This window comes from Engystomops pustulosus, chromosome 3 (assembly GCF_040894005.1).
Source record: "Engystomops pustulosus chromosome 3, aEngPut4.maternal, whole genome shotgun sequence".
In the NCBI taxonomy this organism is placed as follows: Eukaryota; Metazoa; Chordata; class Amphibia; order Anura; family Leptodactylidae; genus Engystomops; species Engystomops pustulosus.
In genome coordinates this window covers 58,112,054-58,128,186 of record NC_092413.1, presented here as the reverse complement: position 1 = coordinate 58,128,186, position 16,133 = coordinate 58,112,054, and the positions used below count along the sequence as shown (strand labels likewise).

General features: G+C 35.0%; 17 non-coding genes across 17 annotated transcripts; all 17 read right to left on the bottom strand.

The window, feature by feature from the left end:
- Positions 1-641: 641 nt before the first annotated feature.
- Positions 642-724, bottom strand: TRNAL-UAA (transfer RNA leucine (anticodon UAA)). The gene has a single exon. It is a non-coding gene; the product is annotated as a tRNA-Leu (tRNA).
- Positions 725-2,246: 1,522 nt separating this feature from the next.
- On the bottom strand, positions 2,247-2,329 carry TRNAL-UAA (transfer RNA leucine (anticodon UAA)). The gene has a single exon. It is a non-coding gene; the product is annotated as a tRNA-Leu (tRNA).
- A 730-nt stretch (positions 2,330-3,059) lies between these two features.
- TRNAL-UAA (transfer RNA leucine (anticodon UAA)) lies at positions 3,060-3,142 on the bottom strand. Its single transcript has one exon. It is a non-coding gene; the product is annotated as a tRNA-Leu (tRNA).
- A 728-nt stretch (positions 3,143-3,870) lies between these two features.
- On the bottom strand, positions 3,871-3,953 carry TRNAL-UAA (transfer RNA leucine (anticodon UAA)). Its single transcript has one exon. It is a non-coding gene; the product is annotated as a tRNA-Leu (tRNA).
- A 732-nt stretch (positions 3,954-4,685) lies between these two features.
- Positions 4,686-4,768, bottom strand: TRNAL-UAA (transfer RNA leucine (anticodon UAA)). Its single transcript has one exon. It is a non-coding gene; the product is annotated as a tRNA-Leu (tRNA).
- A 727-nt stretch (positions 4,769-5,495) lies between these two features.
- Positions 5,496-5,578, bottom strand: TRNAL-UAA (transfer RNA leucine (anticodon UAA)). The gene has a single exon. It is a non-coding gene; the product is annotated as a tRNA-Leu (tRNA).
- Positions 5,579-6,308: 730 nt separating this feature from the next.
- On the bottom strand, positions 6,309-6,391 carry TRNAL-UAA (transfer RNA leucine (anticodon UAA)). The gene has a single exon. It is a non-coding gene; the product is annotated as a tRNA-Leu (tRNA).
- A 1,522-nt stretch (positions 6,392-7,913) lies between these two features.
- TRNAL-UAA (transfer RNA leucine (anticodon UAA)) lies at positions 7,914-7,996 on the bottom strand. Its single transcript has one exon. It is a non-coding gene; the product is annotated as a tRNA-Leu (tRNA).
- Positions 7,997-8,726: 730 nt separating this feature from the next.
- On the bottom strand, positions 8,727-8,809 carry TRNAL-UAA (transfer RNA leucine (anticodon UAA)). Its single transcript has one exon. It is a non-coding gene; the product is annotated as a tRNA-Leu (tRNA).
- A 731-nt stretch (positions 8,810-9,540) lies between these two features.
- Positions 9,541-9,623, bottom strand: TRNAL-UAA (transfer RNA leucine (anticodon UAA)). Its single transcript has one exon. It is a non-coding gene; the product is annotated as a tRNA-Leu (tRNA).
- A 1,522-nt stretch (positions 9,624-11,145) lies between these two features.
- TRNAL-UAA (transfer RNA leucine (anticodon UAA)) lies at positions 11,146-11,228 on the bottom strand. Its single transcript has one exon. It is a non-coding gene; the product is annotated as a tRNA-Leu (tRNA).
- A 730-nt stretch (positions 11,229-11,958) lies between these two features.
- On the bottom strand, positions 11,959-12,041 carry TRNAL-UAA (transfer RNA leucine (anticodon UAA)). Its single transcript has one exon. It is a non-coding gene; the product is annotated as a tRNA-Leu (tRNA).
- Positions 12,042-12,769: 728 nt separating this feature from the next.
- TRNAL-UAA (transfer RNA leucine (anticodon UAA)) lies at positions 12,770-12,852 on the bottom strand. Its single transcript has one exon. It is a non-coding gene; the product is annotated as a tRNA-Leu (tRNA).
- A 732-nt stretch (positions 12,853-13,584) lies between these two features.
- Positions 13,585-13,667, bottom strand: TRNAL-UAA (transfer RNA leucine (anticodon UAA)). The gene has a single exon. It is a non-coding gene; the product is annotated as a tRNA-Leu (tRNA).
- A 727-nt stretch (positions 13,668-14,394) lies between these two features.
- Positions 14,395-14,477, bottom strand: TRNAL-UAA (transfer RNA leucine (anticodon UAA)). The gene has a single exon. It is a non-coding gene; the product is annotated as a tRNA-Leu (tRNA).
- A 730-nt stretch (positions 14,478-15,207) lies between these two features.
- Positions 15,208-15,290, bottom strand: TRNAL-UAA (transfer RNA leucine (anticodon UAA)). The gene has a single exon. It is a non-coding gene; the product is annotated as a tRNA-Leu (tRNA).
- A 727-nt stretch (positions 15,291-16,017) lies between these two features.
- Positions 16,018-16,100, bottom strand: TRNAL-UAA (transfer RNA leucine (anticodon UAA)). Its single transcript has one exon. It is a non-coding gene; the product is annotated as a tRNA-Leu (tRNA).
- Positions 16,101-16,133: the final 33 nt, after the last annotated feature.

Genomic DNA, 16,133 nt, shown 5'->3' with positions numbered 1-16,133 from the left:
CAAATTTGTTTATTTTTTGGTGATTTTTTTGTCTTTGTAGAAAAGAGCCGGATAGAGAACCACTATAATTTCTAGATATGTCCGAAATCTCACCCATTCGCCTTAACCTATCTGTCCAAGCATACATCTATGAAACAAAAAGTTGCACACTCATTTGAGATTACCAAATAGGGAAAACTGCTTTTACTGACACTGTTTGACGTCTTTTTTTAGACTACATCTGTCTGAAAACTAATGGCGTTTCTAGATTGGATTTTCTAAGACAGATTTTACAGTCCAACTTTGTTCACCACTATCTTTTGACAAATTGTTCTATGACTACCTGAGTCAGGTTAAACTTCTCCTATACATTTTCTCATGTCTTTTTCATAGCATATGTTTTGAAACTTTGAACAAAGATGCTGATAGAATATTCACCTGAATATATTAATAAATTGTATTTTCAATATTATTTAATTTTGCTGAAATAGCAGTTTTCTCTGAATAGTGAGGAATAAAATGCATTGATCACAATATGGTGCTCAGAGACTCATCTTTTGATCAACAGGTGATTTGGATAAAGGTCAAGAACAAAATGTTAATTGTCACTAATGAATTACTCAATCTAGACCAATTTGCCAGACGTCCAAGGTTAAAACTTTTACCAGGAGTGGGGTTTGAACCTACGCGGATATATATCCATTGGATCTTAAGTCCAACGCCTTAACCACTCGGCCATCCTGGTTCAAACGACAACCTGTTAGACAACGAGATCAACATAGTGGTTGTTTGGAATAATGCATTTATGTAAGTTGTACAAAATCTTTCAGGTTTACAAATTTGTTTATTTTTTGGTGATTTTTTTGTCTTTGTAGAAAAGAGCCGGATAGAGAACCACTATAATTTCTAGATATGTCCGAAATCTGACCCATTCGCCTTAACCTATCTGTCCAAGCATACATATATGAAACAAAAACTTGCACACTCATTTGAGATTACCAAATAGGAAAAACTGCTTTTCCTGACACTGTTTGACCTCATTTTTAGACTATATCTGTCAGAAAACTAATGGCATTTCTAGATTGGATTTTCTAAGATAGATTTTACAGTCCAACTTTGTTCAACACTATCTTTTGACAAATTGTTCTATGACTACCTGAGTCAGGTTAAACTTCTCCTATACATTTTCTCATGTCTTTTTCATAGCATATGTTTTGAAACTTTGAACAAAGATGCTGATAGAATATTCACCTAAATATATTAATAAATTGTATTTTCAATATTATTTAATTTTGCTGAAATAGCAGTTTTCTCTGAATAGTGAGGAATAAAATGCATTGATCACAATATGGTGCTCAGAGACTCATCTTTTGATCAACAGGTGATTTGTTTCACAATGTTTTTATTAGTTTTAAACTTTTTTGAAGGGGTACAGAAATAAAAAGGGGGATGAAGGGGAGATGCACAATAAAAGCTAGTAAAAGCCTTTAACATAGTATCTCTCAGACACTACTTGGTCTGGTAATTCCACATGTTACAAATTATAGGCCCTTTGGGTCCGCTATAAGTTCTTTAAAACAAATCATCTCCAGTATATGACAGGAGGGAAGGGGAAACACAAATAGGAAAGGAATAACGGGTGGGGAAGGGGGTCCTGTTTGGATGAGAAATTGTCTATCTATATTAAACTCTTGATTGATATGCAATCCACATCTGCCATGTATCATTAAACAGTGTAATTTTATCATGTACTGTACAATAAAGCTTATCATTAACCATTATCCACATTAGTTTGTTTTTTATCAGTTCCAGGGGAACCATGGCCTTTTTCCAAGAGGCTGCAATCGCTATCTTAGCTGCTAGAAAGAAAAAGGATAGAAATCTCCTCATGGGAGCAGATATATCTGGGATCCTTTCGTTGAGTAAAGCTTGACTGGGGGATAGTGTCAGGTTTATCAAGGTTATCGAGTATAACATGTTATAAATACGCCTCCAATATCTACGGATTTTTGGACACTCCCACCACACATGGAAGTGAGTGCCCCTAGCACCACAGCCTCTGAAACACAGGGGAGAGTAAGCAGGGTCAGCTTGCACAATACGTACTGGGACTAAATACCACCTAAGTAGTACTTTATAGTTCGCTTCAACAAGTGCCATATTAATAGAACAACAGGTGATTTGGATAAAGGTCAAGATATTGGTTATTGTCACTAATGAATTACCCAATCTAGACCAAGTTGCCAGAAGTCCAAGGTTAAAAGTTTTACCAGGAGTGGGGTTCGAACCCACGCGGATATATATCGATTGGATCTTAAGTCCAACGCCTTAACCACTCGGCCATCCTGGTTCGAACGACAACCTGTTAGACAACGAGATCAACATAGTGGTTGTTTGGAATAATGCATTCATGTAAGTTCTACAAAATCATTCAGGTTTACAAATTTGTTTATTTTTTGGTGATTTTTTTGTCTTTGTAGAAAAGAGCCGGATAGAGAACCACTATAATTTCTAGATATGTCCGAAATCTCACCCATTCACCTTAACCTATCTGTCCAAGCATACATCTATGAAACAAAAAGTTGCACACTCATTTGAGATTACCAAATAGGGAAAACTGCTTTTACTGACACTGTTTGACCTCTATTTTAGACTACATCTGTCTGAAAACTAATGGCATTTCTAGATTGGATTTTCTAAGATAGATTTTACAATCCAACTTTGTTCACCACTATCTTTTGACAAATTGTTCTTTGACTACCTGAGTCAGGTTAAACTTCTCCTATACATTTTCTCATGTCTTTTTCATAGCATATGTTTTGAAACTTTGAACAAAGATGCTGATAGAATATTCACCTGAATATATTAATAAATTGTATTTTCAATATTATTTAATTTTGCTGAAATAGCAGTTTTCTCTGAATAGTGAGGAATAAAATGCATTGATCACAATATGGTGCTCAGAGACTCATCTTTTGATCAACAGGTGATTTGGATAAAGGTCAAGAACAAAATGTTAATTGTCACTAATGAATTACTCAATCTCGACCAATTTGCCAGACGTCCAAGGTTAAAACTTTTATCAGGAGTGGGGTTCGAACCCACGCGGATATATATCCATTGGATCTTAAGTCCAACGCCTTAACCACTCGGCCATCCTAGTTCAAACGACAACTCGTTAGACTCCGAGATCAACATAGTGGTTGTTTGGAATAATGCATTCATGTAAGTTGTACAAAATCATTCAGGTTTACAAATTTGTTTATTTTTTGGTGATTTTTTTGTCTTTGTAGAAAAGAGCCGGATAGAGAACCACTATAATTTCTAGATATGTCCGAAATCTCACCCATTCGCCTTAACCTATCTGTCCAAGCATACATCTATGAAACAAAAAGTTGCACACTCATTTGAGATTACCAAATAGGGAAAACTGCTTTTACTGACACTGTTTGACGTCTTTTTTTAGACTACATCTGTCTGAAAACTAATGGCGTTTCTAGATTGGATTTTCTAAGACAGATTTTACAGTCCAACTTTGTTCACCACTATCTTTTGACAAATTGTTCTATGACTACCTGAGTCAGGTTAAACTTCTCCTATACATTTTCTCATGTCTTTTTCATAGCATATGTTTTGAAACTTTGAACAAAGATGCTGATAGAATATTCACCTGAATATATTAATAAATTGTATTTTCAATATTATTTAATTTTGCTGAAATAGCAGTTTTCTCTGAATAGTGAGGAATAAAATGCATTGATCACAATATGGTGCTCAGAGAATCATCTTTTGATCAACAGGTGATTTGGATAAAGGTCAAGATATTGGTTATTGTCACTAATGAATTACCCAATCTAGACCAATTTGCCAGAAGTCCAAGGTTAAAACTTTTACCAAGAGTAGGGTTCGAACCCACGTGGATATATATCCATTGGATCTTAAGTCCAACGCCTTAACCACTCGGCCATCCTAGTTCAAACGACAACTCGTTAGACTCCGAGATCAACATAGTGGTTGTTTGGAATAATGCATTCATGTAAGTTGTACAAAATCATTCAGGTTTACAAATTTGTTTATTTTTTGGTGATTTTTTTTGTCTTTGTAGAAAAGAGCCGGATAGAGAACCACTATAATTTCTAGATATGTCCGAAATCTCACCCATTCGCCTTAACCTATCTGTCCAAGCATACATCTATGAAACAAAAAGTTGCACACTCATTTGAGATTACCAAATAGGGAAAACTGCTTTTACTGACACTGTTTGACGTCTTTTTTTAGACTACATCTGTCTGAAAACTAATGGCGTTTCTAGATTGGATTTTCTAAGACAGATTTTACAGTCCAACTTTGTTCACCACTATCTTTTGACAAATTGTTCTATGACTACCTGAGTCAGGTTAAACTTCTCCTATACATTTTCTCATGTCTTTTTCATAGCATATGTTTTGAAACTTTGAACAAAGATGCTGATAGAATATTCACCTGAATATATTAATAAATTGTATTTTCAATATTATTTAATTTTGCTGAAATAGCAGTTTTCTCTGAATAGTGAGGAATAAAATGCATTGATCACAATATGGTGCTCAGAGACTCATCTTTTGATCAACAGGTGATTTGGATAAAGGTCAAGAACAAAATGTTAATTGTCACTAATGAATTACTCAATCTAGACCAATTTGCCAGACGTCCAAGGTTAAAACTTTTACCAGGAGTGGGGTTCGAACCCACGCGGATATATATCCATTGGATCTTAAGTCCAACGCCTTAACCACTCGGCCATCCTGGTACGGACAACAACCTGTTAGACAACGAGATCAACATAGTGGTTGTTTGGAAAAATGCATTTATGTAAGTTGTACAAAATCTTTCAGGTTTACAAATTTGTTTATTTTTTGGTGATTCTTTTGTCTTTGTAGAAAAGAGCCGGATAGAGAACCACTATAATTTCTAGATATGTCCGAAATCTCACCCATTCACCTTAACCTATCTGTCCAAGCATACATCTATGAAACAAAAAGTTGCGCACTCATTTGAGATTACCAAATAGGGAAAACTGCTTTTACTGACACTGTTTGACCTCTATTTTAGACTACATCTGTCTGAAAACTAATGGCGTTTCTAGATTGGATTTTCTAAGACAGATTTTACAATCCAACTTTGTTCACCACTATCTTTTGACAAATTGTTCTATGACTACCTGAGTCAGGTTAAACTTCTCCTATACATTTTCTCATGTCTTTTTCATAGCATATGTTTTGAAACTTTGAACAAAGATGCTGATAGAATATTCACCTGAATATATTAATAAATTGTATTTTCAATATTATTTAATTTTGCTGAAATAGCAGTTTTCTCTGAATAGTGAGGAATAAAATGCATTGATCACAATATGGTGCTCAGAGACTCATCTTTTGATCAACAGGTGATTTGGATAAAGGTCAAGATATTGGTTATTGTCACTAATGAATTACCCAATCTAGACCAATTTGCCAGAAGTCCAAGGTTAAAACTTTTACCAGGAGTGGGGTTCGAACCCACGCGGATATATATCCATTGGATCTTAAGTCCAACGCCTCAACCACTCGGCCATCCTGGTTCCAACGACAACCTGTTAGACAACGAGATCAACATAGTGGTTGTTTGGAATAATGCATTCATGTAACTTGTACAAAATCATTCAGGTTTACAAATTTGTTTATTTTTTGGTGATTTTTTTGTCTTTGTAGAAAAGAGCCGGATAGAGAACCACTATAATTTCTAGATATGTCCGAAATCTCACCCATTCACCTTAACCTATCTGTCCAAGCATACATCTATGAAACAAAAAGTTGCACACTCATTTGAGATTACCAAATAGGGAAAACTGCTTTTACTGACACTGTTTGACCTCTATTTTAGACTACATCTGTCTGAAAACTAATGGCGTTTCTAGATTGGATTTTCTAAGACAGATTTTACAGTCCAACTTTGTTCAACACTATCTTTTGACAAATTGTTCTATGACTACCTGAGTCAGGTTAAACTTCTCCTATACATTTTCTCATGTCTTTTTCATAGCATATGTTTTGAAACTTTGAACAAAGATGCTGATAGAATATTCACCTGAATATATTAATAAATTGTATTTTCAATATTATTTAATTTTGCTGAAATAGCAGTTTTCTCTGAATAGTGAGGAATAAAATGCATTGATCACAATATGGTGCTCAGAGACTCATCTTTTGATCAACAGGTGATTTGGATAAAGGTCAAGAACAAAATGTTAATTGTCACTAATGAATTACTCAATCTAGACCAATTTGCCAGACGTCCAAGGTTAAAACTTTTACCAGGAGTGGGGTTTGAACCTACGCGGATATATATCCATTGGATCTTAAGTCCAACGCCTTAACCACTCGGCCATCCTGGTTCAAACGACAACCTGTTAGACAACGAGATCAACATAGTGGTTGTTTGGAATAATGCATTTATGTAAGTTGTACAAAATCTTTCAGGTTTACAAATTTGTTTATTTTTTGGTGATTTTTTTGTCTTTGTAGAAAAGAGCCGGATAGAGAACCACTATAATTTCTAGATATGTCCGAAATCTGACCCATTCGCCTTAACCTATCTGTCCAAGCATACATATATGAAACAAAAACTTGCACACTCATTTGAGATTACCAAATAGGAAAAACTGCTTTTCCTGACACTGTTTGACCTCATTTTTAGACTATATCTGTCAGAAAACTAATGGCATTTCTAGATTGGATTTTCTAAGATAGATTTTACAGTCCAACTTTGTTCAACACTATCTTTTGACAAATTGTTCTATGACTACCTGAGTCAGGTTAAACTTCTCCTATACATTTTCTCATGTCTTTTTCATAGCATATGTTTTGAAACTTTGAACAAAGATGCTGATAGAATATTCACCTAAATATATTAATAAATTGTATTTTCAATATTATTTAATTTTGCTGAAATAGCAGTTTTCTCTGAATAGTGAGGAATAAAATGCATTGATCACAATATGGTGCTCAGAGACTCATCTTTTGATCAACAGGTGATTTGTTTCACAATGTTTTTATTAGTTTTAAACTTTTTTGAAGGGGTACAGAAATAAAAAGGGGGATGAAGGGGAGATGCACAATAAAAGCTAGTAAAAGCCTTTAACATAGTATCTCTCAGACACTACTTGGTCTGGTAATTCCACATGTTACAAATTATAGGCCCTTTGGGTCCGCTATAAGTTCTTTAAAACAAATCATCTCCAGTATATGACAGGAGGGAAGGGGAAACACAAATAGGAAAGGAATAACGGGTGGGGAAGGGGGTCCTGTTTGGATGAGAAATTGTCTATCTATATTAAACTCTTGATTGATATGCAATCCACATCTGCCATGTATCATTAAACAGTGTAATTTTATCATGTACTGTACAATAAAGCTTATCATTAACCATTATCCACATTAGTTTGTTTTTTATCAGTTCCAGGGGAACCATGGCCTTTTTCCAAGAGGCTGCAATCGCTATCTTAGCTGCTAGAAAGAAAAAGGATAGAAATCTCCTCATGGGAGCAGATATATCTGGGATCCTTTCGTTGAGTAAAGCTTGACTGGGGGATAGTGTCAGGTTTATCAAGGTTATCGAGTATAACATGTTATAAATACGCCTCCAATATCTACGGATTTTTGGACACTCCCACCACACATGGAAGTGAGTGCCCCTAGCACCACAGCCTCTGAAACACAGGGGAGAGTAAGCAGGGTCAGCTTGCACAATACGTACTGGGACTAAATACCACCTAAGTAGTACTTTATAGTTCGCTTCAACAAGTGCCATATTAATAGAACAACAGGTGATTTGGATAAAGGTCAAGATATTGGTTATTGTCACTAATGAATTACCCAATCTAGACCAAGTTGCCAGAAGTCCAAGGTTAAAAGTTTTACCAGGAGTGGGGTTCGAACCCACGCGGATATATATCGATTGGATCTTAAGTCCAACGCCTTAACCACTCGGCCATCCTGGTTCGAACGACAACCTGTTAGACAACGAGATCAACATAGTGGTTGTTTGGAATAATGCATTCATGTAAGTTCTACAAAATCATTCAGGTTTACAAATTTGTTTATTTTTTGGTGATTTTTTTGTCTTTGTAGAAAAGAGCCGGATAGAGAACCACTATAATTTCTAGATATGTCCGAAATCTCACCCATTCACCTTAACCTATCTGTCCAAGCATACATCTATGAAACAAAAAGTTGCACACTCATTTGAGATTACCAAATAGGGAAAACTGCTTTTACTGACACTGTTTGACCTCTATTTTAGACTACATCTGTCTGAAAACTAATGGCATTTCTAGATTGGATTTTCTAAGATAGATTTTACAATCCAACTTTGTTCACCACTATCTTTTGACAAATTGTTCTTTGACTACCTGAGTCAGGTTAAACTTCTCCTATACATTTTCTCATGTCTTTTTCATAGCATATGTTTTGAAACTTTGAACAAAGATGCTGATAGAATATTCACCTGAATATATTAATAAATTGTATTTTCAATATTATTTAATTTTGCTGAAATAGCAGTTTTCTCTGAATAGTGAGGAATAAAATGCATTGATCACAATATGGTGCTCAGAGACTCATCTTTTGATCAACAGGTGATTTGGATAAAGGTCAAGAACAAAATGTTAATTGTCACTAATGAATTACTCAATCTCGACCAATTTGCCAGACGTCCAAGGTTAAAACTTTTATCAGGAGTGGGGTTCGAACCCACGCGGATATATATCCATTGGATCTTAAGTCCAACGCCTTAACCACTCGGCCATCCTAGTTCAAACGACAACTCGTTAGACTCCGAGATCAACATAGTGGTTGTTTGGAATAATGCATTCATGTAAGTTGTACAAAATCATTCAGGTTTACAAATTTGTTTATTTTTTGGTGATTTTTTTGTCTTTGTAGAAAAGAGCCGGATAGAGAACCACTATAATTTCTAGATATGTCCGAAATCTCACCCATTCGCCTTAACCTATCTGTCCAAGCATACATCTATGAAACAAAAAGTTGCACACTCATTTGAGATTACCAAATAGGGAAAACTGCTTTTACTGACACTGTTTGACGTCTTTTTTTAGACTACATCTGTCTGAAAACTAATGGCGTTTCTAGATTGGATTTTCTAAGACAGATTTTACAGTCCAACTTTGTTCACCACTATCTTTTGACAAATTGTTCTATGACTACCTGAGTCAGGTTAAACTTCTCCTATACATTTTCTCATGTCTTTTTCATAGCATATGTTTTGAAACTTTGAACAAAGATGCTGATAGAATATTCACCTGAATATATTAATAAATTGTATTTTCAATATTATTTAATTTTGCTGAAATAGCAGTTTTCTCTGAATAGTGAGGAATAAAATGCATTGATCACAATATGGTGCTCAGAGACTCATCTTTTGATCAACAGGTGATTTGGATAAAGGTCAAGAACAAAATGTTAATTGTCACTAATGAATTACTCAATCTAGACCAATTTGCCAGACGTCCAAGGTTAAAACTTTTACCAGGAGTGGGGTTTGAACCTACGCGGATATATATCCATTGGATCTTAAGTCCAACGCCTTAACCACTCGGCCATCCTGGTTCAAACGACAACCTGTTAGACAACGAGATCAACATAGTGGTTGTTTGGAATAATGCATTTATGTAAGTTGTACAAAATCTTTCAGGTTTACAAATTTGTTTATTTTTTGGTGATTTTTTTGTCTTTGTAGAAAAGAGCCGGATAGAGAACCACTATAATTTCTAGATATGTCCGAAATCTGACCCATTCGCCTTAACCTATCTGTCCAAGCATACATATATGAAACAAAAACTTGCACACTCATTTGAGATTACCAAATAGGAAAAACTGCTTTTCCTGACACTGTTTGACCTCATTTTTAGACTATATCTGTCAGAAAACTAATGGCATTTCTAGATTGGATTTTCTAAGATAGATTTTACAGTCCAACTTTGTTCAACACTATCTTTTGACAAATTGTTCTATGACTACCTGAGTCAGGTTAAACTTCTCCTATACATTTTCTCATGTCTTTTTCATAGCATATGTTTTGAAACTTTGAACAAAGATGCTGATAGAATATTCACCTAAATATATTAATAAATTGTATTTTCAATATTATTTAATTTTGCTGAAATAGCAGTTTTCTCTGAATAGTGAGGAATAAAATGCATTGATCACAATATGGTGCTCAGAGACTCATCTTTTGATCAACAGGTGATTTGTTTCACAATGTTTTTATTAGTTTTAAACTTTTTTGAAGGGGTACAGAAATAAAAAGGGGGATGAAGGGGAGATGCACAATAAAAGCTAGTAAAAGCCTTTAACATAGTATCTCTCAGACACTACTTGGTCTGGTAATTCCACATGTTACAAATTATAGGCCCTTTGGGTCCGCTATAAGTTCTTTAAAACAAATCATCTCCAGTATATGACAGGAGGGAAGGGGAAACACAAATAGGAAAGGAATAACGGGTGGGGAAGGGGGTCCTGTTTGGATGAGAAATTGTCTATCTATATTAAACTCTTGATTGATATGCAATCCACATCTGCCATGTATCATTAAACAGTGTAATTTTATCATGTACTGTACAATAAAGCTTATCATTAACCATTATCCACATTAGTTTGTTTTTTATCAGTTCCAGGGGAACCATGGCCTTTTTCCAAGAGGCTGCAATCGCTATCTTAGCTGCTAGAAAGAAAAAGGATAGAAATCTCCTCATGGGAGCAGATATATCTGGGATCCTTTCGTTGAGTAAAGCTTGACTGGGGGATAGTGTCAGGTTTATCAAGGTTATCGAGTATAACATGTTATAAATACGCCTCCAATATCTACGGATTTTTGGACACTCCCACCACACATGGAAGTGAGTGCCCCTAGCACCACAGCCTCTGAAACACAGGGGAGAGTAAGCAGGGTCAGCTTGCACAATACGTACTGGGACTAAATACCACCTAAGTAGTACTTTATAGTTCGCTTCAACAAGTGCCATATTAATAGAACAACAGGTGATTTGGATAAAGGTCAAGATATTGGTTATTGTCACTAATGAATTACCCAATCTAGACCAAGTTGCCAGAAGTCCAAGGTTAAAAGTTTTACCAGGAGTGGGGTTCGAACCCACGCGGATATATATCGATTGGATCTTAAGTCCAACGCCTTAACCACTCGGCCATCCTGGTTCGAACGACAACCTGTTAGACAACGAGATCAACATAGTGGTTGTTTGGAATAATGCATTCATGTAAGTTCTACAAAATCATTCAGGTTTACAAATTTGTTTATTTTTTGGTGATTTTTTTGTCTTTGTAGAAAAGAGCCGGATAGAGAACCACTATAATTTCTAGATATGTCCGAAATCTCACCCATTCACCTTAACCTATCTGTCCAAGCATACATCTATGAAACAAAAAGTTGCACACTCATTTGAGATTACCAAATAGGGAAAACTGCTTTTACTGACACTGTTTGACCTCTATTTTAGACTACATCTGTCTGAAAACTAATGGCATTTCTAGATTGGATTTTCTAAGATAGATTTTACAATCCAACTTTGTTCACCACTATCTTTTGACAAATTGTTCTTTGACTACCTGAGTCAGGTTAAACTTCTCCTATACATTTTCTCATGTCTTTTTCATAGCATATGTTTTGAAACTTTGAACAAAGATGCTGATAGAATATTCACCTGAATATATTAATAAATTGTATTTTCAATATTATTTAATTTTGCTGAAATAGCAGTTTTCTCTGAATAGTGAGGAATAAAATGCATTGATCACAATATGGTGCTCAGAGACTCATCTTTTGATCAACAGGTGATTTGGATAAAGGTCAAGAACAAAATGTTAATTGTCACTAATGAATTACTCAATCTCGACCAATTTGCCAGACGTCCAAGGTTAAAACTTTTATCAGGAGTGGGGTTCGAACCCACGCGGATATATATCCATTGGATCTTAAGTCCAACGCCTTAACCACTCGGCCATCCTAGTTCAAACGACAACTCGTTAGACTCCGAGATCAACATAGTGGTTGTTTGGAATAATGCATTCATGTAAGTTGTACAAAATCATTCAGGTTTACAAATTTGTTTATTTTTTGGTGATTTTTTTGTCTTTGTAGAAAAGAGCCGGATAGAGAACCACTATAATTTCTAGATATGTCCGAAATCTCACCCATTCGCCTTAACCTATCTGTCCAAGCATACATCTATGAAACAAAAAGTTGCACACTCATTTGAGATTACCAAATAGGGAAAACTGCTTTTACTGACACTGTTTGACGTCTTTTTTTAGACTACATCTGTCTGAAAACTAATGGCGTTTCTAGATTGGATTTTCTAAGACAGATTTTACAGTCCAACTTTGTTCACCACTATCTTTTGACAAATTGTTCTATGACTACCTGAGTCAGGTTAAACTTCTCCTATACATTTTCTCATGTCTTTTTCATAGCATATGTTTTGAAACTTTGAACAAAGATGCTGATAGAATATTCACCTGAATATATTAATAAATTGTATTTTCAATATTATTTAATTTTGCTGAAATAGCAGTTTTCTCTGAATAGTGAGGAATAAAATGCATTGATCACAATATGGTGCTCAGAGAATCATCTTTTGATCAACAGGTGATTTGGATAAAGGTCAAGATATTGGTTATTGTCACTAATGAATTACCCAATCTAGACCAATTTGCCAGAAGTCCAAGGTTAAAACTTTTACCAGGAGTAGGGTTCGAACCCACGTGGATATATATCCATTGGATCTTAAGTCCAACGCCTTAACCACTCGGCCATCCTAGTTCAAACGACAACTCGTTAGACTCCGAGATCAACATAGTGGTTGTTTGGAATAATGCATTCATGTAAGTTGTACAAAATCATTCAGGTTTACAAATTTGTTTATTTTTTGGTGATTTTTTTTGTCTTTGTAGAAAAGAGCCGGATAGAGAACCACTATAATTTCTAGATATGTCCGAAATCTCACCCATTCGCCTTAACCTATCTGTCCAAGCATACATCTATGAAACAAAAAGTTGCACACTCATTTGAGATTACCAAATAGGGAAAACTGCTTTTACTGACACTGTTTGACGTCTTTTTTTAGACTACATCTGTCTGAAAACTAATGGCGTTTCTAGATTGGATTTTCTAAGACAGATTTTACAGTCCAACTTTGTTCACCACTATCTTTTGACAAATTGTTCTATGACTACCTGAGTCAGGTTAAACTTCTCCTATACATTTTCTCATGTCTTTTTCATAGCATATGTTTTGAAACTTTGAACAAAGATGCTGATAGAATATTCACCTGAATATATTAATAAATTGTATTTTCAATATTATTTAATTTTGCTGAAATAGCAGTTTTCTCTGAATAGTGAGGAATAAAATGCATTGATCACAATATGGTGCTCAGAGACTCATCTTTTGATCAACAGGTGATTTGGATAAAGGTCAAGAACAAAATGTTAATTGTCACTAATGAATTACTCAATCTAGACCAATTTGCCAGACGTCCAAGGTTAAAACTTTTACCAGGAGTGGGGTTCGAACCCACGCGGATATATATCCATTGGATCTTAAGTCCAACGCCTTAACCACTCGGCCATCCTGGTACGGACAACAACCTGTTAGACAACGAGATCAACATAGTGGTTGTTTGGAAAAATGCATTTATGTAAGTTGTACAAAATCTTTCAGGTTTACAAATTTGTTTATTTTTTGGTGATTCTTTTGTCTTTGTAGAAAAGAGCCGGATAGAGAACCACTATAATTTCTAGATATGTCCGAAATCTCACCCATTCACCTTAACCTATCTGTCCAAGCATACATCTATGAAACAAAAAGTTGCGCACTCATTTGAGATTACCAAATAGGGAAAACTGCTTTTACTGACACTGTTTGACCTCTATTTTAGACTACATCTGTCTGAAAACTAATGGCGTTTCTAGATTGGATTTTCTAAGACAGATTTTACAATCCAACTTTGTTCACCACTATCTTTTGACAAATTGTTCTATGACTACCTGAGTCAGGTTAAACTTCTCCTATACATTTTCTCATGTCTTTTTCATAGCATATGTTTTGAAACTTTGAACAAAGATGCTGATAGAATATTCACCTGAATATATTAATAAATTGTATTTTCAATATTATTTAATTTTGCTGAAATAGCAGTTTTCTCTGAATAGTGAGGAATAAAATGCATTGATCACAATATGGTGCTCAGAGACTCATCTTTTGATCAACAGGTGATTTGGATAAAGGTCAAGATATTGGTTATTGTCACTAATGAATTACCCAATCTAGACCAATTTGCCAGAAGTCCAAGGTTAAAACTTTTACCAGGAGTGGGGTTCGAACCCACGCGGATATATATCCATTGGATCTTAAGTCCAACGCCTTAACCACTCGGCCATCCTGGTTCGAACGACAACCTGTTAGACAACGAGATCAACATAGTGGTTGTTTGGAATAATGCATTCATGTAACTTGTACAAAATCATTCAGGTTTACAAATTTGTTTATTTTTTGGTGATTTTTTTGTCTTTGTAGAAAAGAGCCGGATAGAGAACCACTATAATTTCTAGATATGTCCGAAATCTCACCCATTCACCTTAACCTATCTGTCCAAGCATACATCTATGAAACAAAAAGTTGCGCACTCATTTGAGATTACCAAATAGGGAAAACTGCTTTTACTGACACTGTTTGACCTCTATTTTAGACTACATCTGTCTGAAAACTAATGGCGTTTCTAGATTGGATTTTCTAAGACAGATTTTACAATCCAACTTTGTTCACCACTATCTTTTGACAAATTGTTCTATGACTACCTGAGTCAGGTTAAACTTCTCCTATACATTTTCTCATGTCTTTTTCATAGCATATGTTTTGAAACTTTGAACAAAGATGCTGATAGAATATTCACCTGAATATATTAATAAATTGTATTTTCAATATTATTTAATTTTGCTGAAATAGCAGTTTTCTCTGAATAGTGAGGAATAAAATGCATTGATCACAATATGGTGCTCAGAGACTCATCTTTTGATCAACAGGTGATTTGGATAAAGGTCAAGAACAAAATGTTAATTGTCACTAATGAATTACTCAATCTAGACCAATTTGCCAGACGTCCAAGGTTAAAACTTTTACCAGGAGTGGGGTTTGAACCTACGCGGATATATATCCATTGGATCTTAAGTCCAACGCCTTAACCACTCGGCCATCCTGGTTCAAACGACAACCTGTTAGACAACGAGATCAACATAGTGGTTGTTTGGAATAATGCATTTATGTAAGTTGTACAAAATCTTTCAGGTTTACAAATTTGTTTATTTTTTGGTGATTTTTTTGTCTTTGTAGAAAAGAGCCGGATAGAGAACCACTATAATTTCTAGATATGTCCGAAATCTGACCCATTCGCCTTAACCTATCTGTCCAAGCATACATATATGAAACAAAAACTTGCACACTCATTTGAGATTACCAAATAGGAAAAACTGCTTTTCCTGACACTGTTTGACCTCATTTTTAGACTATATCTGTCAGAAAACTAATGGCATTTCTAGATTGGATTTTCTAAGATAGATTTTACAGTCCAACTTTGTTCAACACTATCTTTTGACAAATTGTTCTATGACTACCTGAGTCAGGTTAAACTTCTCCTATACATTTTCTCATGTCTTTTTCATAGCATATGTTTTGAAACTTTGAACAAAGATGCTGATAGAATATTCACCTAAATATATTAATAAATTGTATTTTCAATATTATTTAATTTTGCTGAAATAGCAGTTTTCTCTGAATAGTGAGGAATAAAATGCATTGATCACAATATGGTGCTCAGAGACTCATCTTTTGATCAACAGGTGATTTGGATAAAGGTCAAGATATTGGTTATTGTCACTAATGAATTACCCAATCTAGACCAAGTTGCCAGAAGTCCAAGGTTAAAAGTTTTACCAGGAGTGGGGTTCGAACCCACGCGGATATATATCCATTGGATCTTAAGTCCAACGCCTTAACCACTCGGCCATCCTGGTTCGAACGACAACCTGTTAGACAACGAGATCAAC